Source organism: Mus caroli, unplaced genomic scaffold (genome assembly GCF_978045245.1).
Source record: "Mus caroli unplaced genomic scaffold, Mus_caroli_1 scaffold_5, whole genome shotgun sequence".
Taxonomy (NCBI): domain Eukaryota; kingdom Metazoa; phylum Chordata; class Mammalia; order Rodentia; family Muridae; genus Mus; species Mus caroli.
The window spans coordinates 78435674-78447352 of NW_028227260.1; the positions used below are offsets into that span (position 1 = coordinate 78435674).

Genomic DNA, 11679 nt, shown 5'->3' on the forward strand with positions numbered 1-11679 from the left:
TTCAATTATTCTATTAATTCTGTTATTCTATTCTAATAAGGGACAGCAATAACAAATTAGGGTGTACCTTGTCTTTTTTCCTTTGCTGTTTTTAATACTCTGTCTTAGCTCTTCTTTTTTTATTATTATAATGTGGTGGGAGGATGTTCTTTTCTGGTTTTGTCTAATTGGTACAAGTTTCTTGTACATTAATAGGGATGTCCTAATTTAGGTTAGGAAAATTTTGTATTACTTAATCAAAAATATTTTCTGAGCCTTTGTGCTGGGAATCTTCTCCTTACTTTATTCCTATTATCATTAGGGTTGGTCTTCCTATGTATCCCGGATTTTCTGGATATTTTTCTTTTCTTTTTTTTTTTTTTTTGGTTAGGAAATGTGTAGATTTAACATTTTCTTTGACAAATGGATCAATATCTTTCTTTGTATCTTCTATGCCTGAGATTCTCTCTTCCACCTTCTGTATTCCATTGGCAATACTTGCATCTGTTTTACTTGTTCTCTTCCCTAGGTTTTCCATCTCTAGAATTACCTTTGTTTGTGTTTTTATTATTGGTTCTATTTTCACTTTGAGGACTTGCACAGTATTTATTTATTTAGGTATTTATCTACTTGTATTTTCCTTTATGGATTTATTTGTTTCCTCTTTAAAGACCTCAACATGATTGATTGCATTTTCCTGTATATCTTTTTTAGGGGGTGGGGGGGAAACACTTAGCATCCTTCATTGTTTTTGTTGAAACAGTTTTTAATTTTTAATTTATTTTTTAATTCTATATTCCATTCCCTGCCCTCCATCCACCCTCCCACTGCTTCCTGTCTCCACGGGGATGCCCCTACCCCCCACCCCACCTGCCCTTTAAACTTCCTGGGGCCTCCAGTCTCTTGAGGGTTAGGTGCATCATCTCTGAATGAACACAGATCCAGAAGTCCTCTACTTTATGTGTGCTGGGGTCCTCATATCAGCTGGTTTCCTGTATATCTTTAAAGGATTTATCCATTTTTTTTCTTTGAAGGCCTATATCAACATTGTAAGATTGGAGTTAACATCATTTCCTTGTGCTTTGGTTGTGTTAGGATATACAGAGGTGGCTTCAAAAAGATACCTGTGCTCTGAAGATGTCATATTGCTCTGGTTATGTTGATTATGTGCTTTTGAGGGCCTTTAGCCGTGTGAATGGCTTTGGTCCCTGGATGTTCCTGTTGTAGTATGTATTGGGAAGTGGTAATCCTCTATGGTCCTGGTGTGGCAGGCCTGTGATGGTTATCTTTGTGTGTATGGTACCAGTTCAACAGGTCTTTAGGGTTCATGATCTGCAGGTCTGTGTGGTTCTTGAGTTACAGGTCTGTATGTTTCAGGAACCTCGGGTACAATAAAGAAGTACAGAAATGTGGCAGGTGAGTGGAGCCCCCCCTGGGATAAGAGGCTGCTCAGAGCCACTTGGTTTGCCCAAGAATATTCATTTAGAAGGGATGATGGGTAGGGGGAGGGAAGCTTACCTTTACTCTTTAGGATCTGCAGGTCTGATGAAGTTGGGAGGAAAGGTTGCAGGAGAATGGAGGTCCCCCTGTGAAAGCAGGATGCTCAAGGCAGCTTAGCTTGCCCTACAGAACTCAGCCAGCAAGGAGGCCAGGCAGATGGGGAAGGGAAGCTTATCTGCATTTTTCAGGTTCCCGAGGTCTGACGAAGATGGGCAGAGTGGTTAGAACACCATTTTTTAAAGTATGATCTAATGGTTCTTTGTATTTCCTCAGTGTCTTTGCTATATGATCCCTTTTTGTTTCTGACTTTGTTGACTTGGACAGTCTTCTTCTTTCTGATATTTAGTTAGTTTGGATAAGAATTATTCTATCTTATCAATTTCCCAAAGAACAAACTCTGTATTTCATTGATTCTGTGTATTCTCTTTGTTTCCATTTCATTGATTTCAACACGCAGATTTATTACTTCCTACCATTTATTCTCCTTGCATGAGCTTACTTCTATTCTACAGCTTTCAGGCATGGCATTAATTTGATTGTATGAGATCTCTCCAATTTCTTTATGTAGGCAATTTGTGCTATGAACTTACCTACTAGCACTGTTTTCACTGTGTGCCAAAAGTTTGGGTATGTGGTACATTCCTTGTCTTTGAATTTTAGGAAATCTTTCATTTCTTTCTTAATTTCTGACTTTTGACATAGTCATTCAGTACATGATTGCCCAGGTAACATGAGTTCATAGACTTTCTGTTATTTATTTATTTATTTATTTATTTATTTATTTATTTATTTAAATTCAGCTTTAAACCATGGAAGTCAGATAAGATGTAGAGGATTATTTTCTTGTTTCTCTTGAGACTTTTGTGACTGAGTATGTGGTCAGTTTTGGGAAATGTTCTGTGAGGTGCTGAGAAGAAGGAATATTCTTTTGTGTTTGGGTGAAATGTTCTGTAGATATCTATTAAGTTTATTTTGTTTATAATATCTGTTAGCTCCAGTATTTTTCTACTTAGGCTTTGCCTGGGTTACCTCTCCATTGATAAGAGTAGGGTATCAAAGTTTTCACCTATCAGTGTGTGAGTGACAATATGAGAATAAGTTTAGCAGTGTTTCCTTCACAAATGTGGGTACCCTTGTGTTTTGGCCATAGAATTCATCCATTGGACTGAGCACAGGATCCTCAATGGAGGAGCTAGAGAAAGGACCCAAGGAGTTGATAGGGTTTGTAGTCCCATAGGAGGAACAACAATATGAACCAAACAGTACCCTCAGAACTTCCAGGGACTAAACCACCAACCAAGGAGTACACAAGGAGGGAATCAAGGTGGGCTGCCTATGTAGCAGGGGGTGGTCTTTTAGGATATAAATGAGAGGAGAGGCCTTTGGTCTTGTGAAGGCTCAATGCCCCCGTGTAGGGGAATGCCAGGACAGGGAAGTGGGAGTGGGTGGGTTAGTGAGCAGGGGGAGAGAGGATGTGATTGAGGGGAGAGTGCACTCTGAGGGGAAATGAGGAAAGGAGATAAAATTTGAAATGTAAATAAAGTATCTAATAGAAAAAATTTAAAAGTTCAATAAAATCAATAAAAAGTTTTAAAACAATAAACAAACAAACAAAAACAAAAAAGAAAACATCATCTTGGTGGTTTTATCCCATGATGAGTATAAAGTGCCCTTGCCATCTCTTTTGATTAACATTTGCTTTTAAGTCTATTTTTTAGATATTATAAGGGCTGCATCAACTTATTTCATAGGTTCATTTGAATGGGAAATCTTTTTCCAAACCTCATCACTAAGATAATGTCTATCTTTGATATTGAGTTGCATATCTTGCATATAGTAGAAAGATGGATCTTGGTTTTTGCATAATTTTTGTTAATCTAGTCTTGCATCTTCTATTATTCCTTTATCTCTATGTTTAGTGTTTTGCTTATTATATGCTTAAGAGACACCCTGTTCTGCTCCAATCTATTTGGTGTTCTGTAAGCTTCTTGTAATTTTATAGGTATTTCCTACTTTAGGTTAGGAAAATTTACTTCTATGACTTCATCAAAATGTTTCATTGGCCTTTGAGTTGTGAATCTTCTGTTTCCTTTACTCCTATATTCCTTGCATAATGTCCTAGATTTCCTGAATGTTTAGTGTCAAGAATTTTTTTAGATTAGCATTTTCTTTGACATGTTCATTTTATCTATTGTATCTTCAATGCCTGAGATTCTTTGTCCTGTCTCTTGTATTCTGCTGGTGATGCTTGAATATATAGGTCCTGATCATTTTCCTAAACCTTTTCATTTCTACAATTCCCTATTTGTGTTTTTTTCTTTATTGCTTCAGATTTCATTTTCAGGTCTTGAATGGTTTTATTTGTTTTCTTCAACTCTTTGCTTTATTCTTGGATTTCTTTAAGAAATTATCCATATCCTCTCATTGTTTATGTTTCTCTCACTTTCTTTGAGAAATTTATTCATTCCTTTCTATTGTTTCTTTGTTTTTACCTTGATTTCTAATAAGAATTTATACATTTACTCTTTAAAGACCTCTATCATCTTCATAAAGTTGATTTTAATGATACATTATTGTTCTTTAGCTGAGTTGGAATATTGAAGAGTTGATATAGTAGGATATCTGGGCTCTAGTGCTGGCATGTTATATGATTGTGTTCTTAGACTGGAGTCTAGACAAATGGGTTTGTGGTGATAATTGTCCTAGGTGCCAATTTCTGAATTTTGTTTTGGCTTATTTTGTTTCTGTTTTTTATTTTTTTTAATTTTTAGTTGGGACATTATGTTCTTGATTTTCATTCCTCTCTGGTATTGTAGCCTCTGTGGCCTGTGGTTGAATAGAGGGTCTCTGTTTGAGTTGGACATTTGACTTATGATGGCCAGAATGAAACATAGAAATAACTTTATCAAGTTCAAGACAGCATAGAGTTATAAGAAAAGAATAATCAGGAAAAATGAAATATTTTAAATATGTCAATTCACAATCTCATGATTAGGCAAATGAAATATTTTGCCCACTGAGTACTGAAACTTAAGGCTAAACAGAATGGAATGATGGAGCTAACATTTTCCCTTTCAGAAAAAGATCTTCCTTTAATACATAGTAGAAAATGTGATACAGAGTACAAGATGCACAAGAGTATGTCTTGTGAAGAAACCCAATTATATTTTTCAGACTCTGGGAATTGCATCTTGTCTGTAGATGATGTATCTTTGTTGCTGGAAATATCTAGAGCTTGCCACTGTACCAGGTGATCTCACTCACTCTGTCTCTCAGCCCACCAACTCGCGAGCCCTGCTAGACCTACATGATCCCCAACAGGCCATCTCTTGGATGGGGCCCACAAGTTCCTCTAGCTTTCATGCAATGCCTGAAGTCCCCCTGATTAGCCATCTCAACATCTAATTACCCGGTAGAATCAAGACTCTTAATGCTTAATTAGCCAGTCAGATTTACATATTAACAATAACACAGTGTACAAAATGCCAATATAATAATTTCAGAGCCAAATGATAATAATAAAGCTTTAAAACAATTATTCTTTCTTTGGATTTTTATAAGGTATTTTCTTTATTTACATTTCAAATGGTATCCCTTTTCCTAGCTTCCACTTCGAAAATCCCCTATCCTCTTGAATCCCTTGCTCCCCCAACCAACCCACTTCTGCTTTCTGGCCCTGACATTCCCCTTTATTGGGGCATAGAACCTTCACAGGACCAAGGGTCTTTCCTTCCATTGATGACCCACTAAGCCATCCTCTGCTACATATGCAGCTAGAGACATGAGTCCCACCATATATTTTCTTTATTTGTGGTTTAGTCACAGGGAGCTCTGGGAGTACTGGTTAGTTCATATTGTTGCTCCTCTTAAGAGGCTGCAAATGCCTTCAGCTCCTTGAATACTTTCTCTAGCTCCTTCATGGGGGATCCTGTGTTCCGACCAATGGATGGTTGTTACACAGTTACTCTAACTTTTTGATAACACCACATCAGCCTCCATTCTGCTTTTCCTTCTCCTCCTCAGACCCATCTCTGTCTCCTCCATTCCTTGCTCTTCCCTTCTCCTGTACAATCACAAGCCTCCCACTGCCCTAATGTGATTGGACATGGAAAATCCTGCAGCATATGTTTGCTTAGGTGCCCCAGCCTTCATTGGTATATAATATGAAGTGTAGACTTGGCCAAAATTTTGGTGATTAAATTTCCTTTTGCTAGCCGGGCCGTGGTGGCGCACGCCTTTAATCCCAGCACTTGGGAAGCAGAGGCAGGCAGATTTCTGAGTTAGAGGCCAGTCTGGTCTACAGAGTGAGTTCCAGGACAGCTAGGGCTACACAGAGAAACACTGTCTCAAAGAAAAGAAAAAAAAACAAATAAAATAAAAATAAAACAAGCAAACAAACAAAAACTTCCTTTTGCTTAAGGACCTAAGCACCACATATCTGATGAATGAAAATATTTCTGAGAAATGAAACGTTATAGAAAACACATAGTATATTTTCTAGGGTTCTATTTTGATGGTAGGGGAGGCAGGTCCCTTTAACAGTATTGGTTACATAAGCATATTCATTTTAGGAAGAATCTTGAGTGAATCACAAGATTCTGCCAAAACTAAGGCAGTTATAGAGACTCAATTACTCCAGAGAAATGTGTATTGTTGGTAGATAAGGTAGGATTGAGAAGTATCAGAGCCTTCTCCCCCAATAATCTTAATGAATTTGGGCCATCACTTATTCTCTGCCATTCATTTAATCTCCAGCAGTCTGTTCTCTTATGATTTTTCAGAAATGCAACCACAGCAATATTTTTGGCCAGGGGGGAAGGGGTAGACATGGGGAGGATAGTGATTTCTGGCCACAGTACAAAATGCTGAGGTCTGTACAAGAACATGATGTAGCAAGGCAAGGACAGAGATCAACGTGGAATATAAACTAAATAGTGTAAAAGTCTATGTCATGATGGAAGAAAAACAGTGGAAAGACATAGGCATAGGACAAATTTCATCCAAATACATTGACAGGCTTCAAGGTGTGTGCCTGCTTGTTCACTCTTAATCAGATGGCTCACTGATTACTGAGTAAAAGATACATCCTAACATGCCCTATCAGAAACAATAAGGGAATGTAATCATTTGGTCTGAAGCTAAGAACCATGACATGGCAATAAATTTCCAGGAACCAAATTGTTCAAGAGATCTGGGAAGGTATCTGTCAAGTTCAAGGTAAAGATATCAATGTAAAAATCACAGAACTTACTGGTGACCTAGAAAGTTTTGAAGAACTGCGGCCAATCTACAATCTGGTTGAGATGTCAAACTATGAACTACATACAGTTAAAAACACTGCAAATTTATTTCCTTGTATCATTAAAATTCCAAGCCACAAGGAAATCTGGGGCTGGTCTTGGAAAATGAAGGTTGCATTAAAAAGATTGCTACAGCTCTTCCACACTTGTGAAAAGCATCCTAACATGGAAGTCTTATGCTATTTGAATAGCATAATTAAAGGAATCTGTTTTCTCGATGATACATGTTTGTTTAACATCATGTTTTCTGGCAAATTAATCATGGATGTGGTAGGATGCCTAGAATATGGCCCTGCTTTGGATCAGCCAAAGTGACACAGGGAATTATTTACTTAAACTGTGCAATTCAAGGAAAGTAAACTAGTACCACTCTCCCAATTAGGCAAAACATACACTAGACCTACAGAATGCAATATATTCATGATATTGTGTTGCCTACAGCATCCATATATGAGGAGAATTGTCTCTCTGATCTTACCAAGATTATTTTTTTCACCATGGTGAAATGATTACCATGCTGCAAGAAGATGAATTTTTTTTGCTCCAATTTTTTGCTCAGTTGACCACAAGGGAAAAGCAAAAATAATTCCACAGAAGCCCACTAAATGTCCTGACATCATTTGGTTGAATTAATCCTAGCACCAACTACCTCCAAATTCTCTTTTAAAACACATTAAATATGATTTAATTTTCTTGTTCTCTATTGCTTGTAGAAAAAGATCATCTAGGATGGAGAAAAATTGCTCCAAAATGTTCTTATTGATGTAACTACCATAGAAGAGTTGATAACTATTATGATGCATATAGTACATCAATCTCTACATCTGTATGATTCATCTCATGCTTTGGTTCCTCACTATTGGGAATTTTGTCTTTTGCTTTTTCAAAACACGTTCGATGTAATGATAATGAGAAAATTAAATTTGTACCAGGTTCTAAGTATATTTTCTTCCTCCATTGTATGTTTTATGCTTTAATGTTTTATGATGATGATGATGTGTATGTCTGTGTGGCAGTATATACACATGAATGCAGGTGCCTGTAAATGTTAGAAGACAGTGTCAGACTCCTTGGACCTGGAACTACAGGCCACCTGACATGGTTCTGGGGACATCTCAATTCTTCTGTCAGAGCAGTACCTTATCTTTATGAATAAACATCTCTCTATCCCTTAAAAAAAAGAGAGATAATACTGTATGTGATGAAAGACTGCATGAATTGTTATTATTTTTGATGAAATTCTGTGCATTTGCTAAGATATTACACTCTCAAAAGAAAATGCATTACTGAAAACATTGATAAAGGTAGAAATAATGAGTGTTCTGAAGGTTGTATTGCACATGCATAACTATCAAATACAAATAGCTGCTCTAGAAATATTTTCTCATCTAGTAGAATATAGTCTATTCCTTGTCTAAGAGTATCTAATGGTAGAAACTCAGGACAGTGAAGATAATGATGACCTTGTCATTTATATAATGATAAAAAAGAGATCTGTGATTCTGATCCTGAATTTTCATGAGTCATCATTTGGATAACAGTTCTTCTTGATCCAGGAAATATACATGTGAAAGAAGGAAATTTCCAAAATTCTTCTATGCACTGTGCATGAGAAAACTCATAGCACCAATTTTGTCCATCAGAGTAGAAAATGACAGCAAAAAAAATAGTGCTAACATCTGTCCTGATAATTATCAAAATGCACAATTCCTTGGTGTAGCTTTATAAATAGTCACATTTTGTGTGCAATGCCACTCAATGTACAAAAAAGTGATATCTTGAGGAACAACTTGCTCAGCAGAATCTTGGTACTGGTGAGTTGAAAGCATACATTTCTAATTTTTTGTGCTGAGCAATTTATGAGAAAGATGATTGACCTTAAAGATGAAATTTACAATCTTTACATGATTAAGAAAAACATTTTGAACCAGTTGTTAATATTTTTATGCATAATAGAAGTCAGTGCAATACGTTAAAATCAGCTATTATTATTAAGCTGTTTGAATTTATAAGAGAAGAAAACATCAATTCTCTTATTTCAAACATTGTGGAAAAAAATTGTATAGCTTTTGGATCATTTGAGTATGTGCAGACCTCTAGAGGTTTGAAAACTAAATAAGAAAAGGGGAAAATAGAAAATGAAATATGAAGGTATTTATGTAACATAAATATACCAGAAAAATATTGAAGACATATAAAAGTTATGGATGTATAAGTCAAGGCAGACATATGTTGTATAGCAATCACAGGAGAAGAAGAAGAAGAAGAAGAAGAAGAAGAAGAAGAAGAAGAAGAAGAAGAAGAAGAAGAAGAAGAAGAAGAAGAAGAAGGAGGAGGAGGAGGAGGAGGAGGAGGGGGAGGGGGAGGGGGAGGAGGAGGAGGAGGAAGAGGAGGAGGAAGAGGAAGAGGAGGAGGAGGAGGAGAAGGAGGAGAAGGAGAAGAAGAAGAAGAAGAAGAAGAAGAAGAAGAAGAAGAAGAAGAAGAAGAAGAAGAAGAAGAAGAAGAAGCAGCAGCAGCTGTTCTATCAATGGGAAGTAACTTTCCAAGTCTTTGTGCTATATTTATGGAAATTTGAGAGAGAAATGAAAGTGAAAATGTAATAAAATGCCCCAAAATATCAACATCTCCCTTTAATTTGTTATTGGCTGTGGTTTGCAGTAAATTGCTTTTATTATGTTTGGCCTAGAATTCCTGATCTCTCTAATACTTTTAACATGAAGGGGTGTTGTATTTTGTCAAATGTTTTTTCTGCATCTAAGGAGATGATCATGAGAATTTTTTCTTTGAGTTTGTTTATATAGTAGATTATGATAATGGATTTTCATATACTGAACCACCCTTGCATCCCTGGATTGAAGCATACTTTATCGTGGTGAATAATGGTTTTGCTGTGTTCTTGGATTCAGTTTGCAAGAATTTTATGGAGTATTTTTACATTGATAGTCATAAGTGAGATTAGTCTGAAGTTCTCCTTCTTGTTTGGGTTCTTGTTGGGTTTAGCTTTCAATGTAATTATGGATTCATAGAATGAATTAGGTGGTATTACTTCTGTTTATATTTTAGGGAATAGTTTGAGAAAAAATGGTATAAGGAATTATTTGAAGGAGGTCTGGCAGAATTCTGCACTAAATCCACCTGACCCTCAACTTTTTTTTTTTCTGGGAGATTTTTAATAACTTATGTTTCCTTATGGGATACGGGCCTGTTTAGATAGTTTATCTGCTCTTGATTTAGTTTTGGTATGTGGTATCTGTCTGAAAAACCATCCATTTCATCTAGATTTTCTGTCTTTCTTTTTTTTTTTTTTTTGAGTATAGGTTTTTGTAGTAGGATTTGATGATATATTTAATTTCCTCCGTTTCTGTTGTAATGTCTCCCTTTTCATTTCTGATTTCGATAATTTGGATACTATCTCTAGGCCATTTAGTAAGTTTGGCTAGGAGCTTATCTATCTTGTTGATTCTCTCAAAGAACCAGCTTTTGGTGTCATTGATTCTTTTGATTATTCTCTTTGTTTCTATTTAGTTGATTTCAGCCTTTTGTTTGACTATTTCCTTCCTTCTACTCCTCTTGAGTGTGTTTGCTTTTTTTGTTGTTGTTGTTGTTCTAGAGCTCTCAGGTGTGCTGTTAAGTTGCTACTGTATGATCTCTCCAGATTCTTTTCCAGGGCACTTAGTGCTATTAATTTTCCTATTAACACTGCTTTTATTGTGTCCCATAAGTTTGTGTATGATGTGTCAACATTTTCATTAAATTCCAGGAAGTCTTTACTTTTTTTTAAATTTCTTCCCTGACCAAGTTATCATTGAGTAGAGAGTTGTTTATTTTCCACATTATGTGGGCTTTCTGTTGTTTTTACTGTTATTGAAGACCAGCTTTAGGCCATGGTAATCTAATGGAATGCATGGCATTATTTCACTCATCTTGTATCAGTAGAGGATTGTTCTGTTACTAATTATATGGTCTATTTTGGAGAGATACCATGAAGTGCTGAAAAGGAGGTATATTCTTTTGTTTTATGGTGAAAATGTTATGGAGATATCAGTTAAAACCATTTGGTTCATAACCTCTATTAGTTTCACTGTGTCTCTGTTTTGTTTCTGTTTCAATGATCGATCTATTGGTGAGAGTGGGATGTTGAAGTCTCCCACTAATATTTTGTCAGTTTCAATTTGTCTTTTGAGCTTTAGTAAAGCTTTTTTATGAATGTGGGTGCCCTTGCACTTGGGACATTGATGTTAAGAATTGAAACTTTCTCATGGTGGATTTTCCCTTGGATGAATATGAGTGTCCTTCCTCATCACACGTGAACAGTTGGAAGCTAGACTGGGATGGATATAAACTATGAAGTGTAATAGATAAATAAATAAATAAATAAATAAATAAATAAATAAATAAAGACTAAAAAAAGAAAATCATCAACATTCTCTAAATATTCTCCCTTTCATGGTGATAAGTCTGTTAACACAATGATTAGGTCACAGTGTAGCAGCCTGGTTCCTTTAGTGGATAACCCATATGATACAGATAGTTACAATGACAATGAGGTTCATGGTAATGATGAAAATCAATGAGAAGATGAAGATGAAAGAACTACTAAAAATGACATATCCTGTATATAAAAGACAAACCTAATCATAATTCATAGAATCATATGAGGCTGTTAATTCCTAAATCAATTAAAGTTCTATAATCATAACAAATTGAAAAATCCAACTTAAAAAATTTTGTCCTTTATACCATTAGATATGATAGAATATGGAGCAAAATACTAAAGAAGAGGCCTCAATTTCATATACAGAGAAAAATACATGCATAGTTAGAATAGAATCTTGGTTGTAACTTCCCATCAAGAACATCTTGCTTTAACAGCAAGGTTTGGGAGGAAGAAAGAGTTTAC

At 35.8% G+C, this 11679-nt stretch overlaps 1 pseudogene; it reads left to right on the forward strand.

Annotated features, from left to right (window-relative positions):
• The first annotated feature begins 1306 nt into the window (after window positions 1–1306).
• LOC110286278 (protein PPP4R3C1-like) lies at window positions 1307–11401 on the forward strand (annotated as a pseudogene).
• The last annotated feature ends 278 nt before the right edge of the window (window positions 11402–11679 follow it).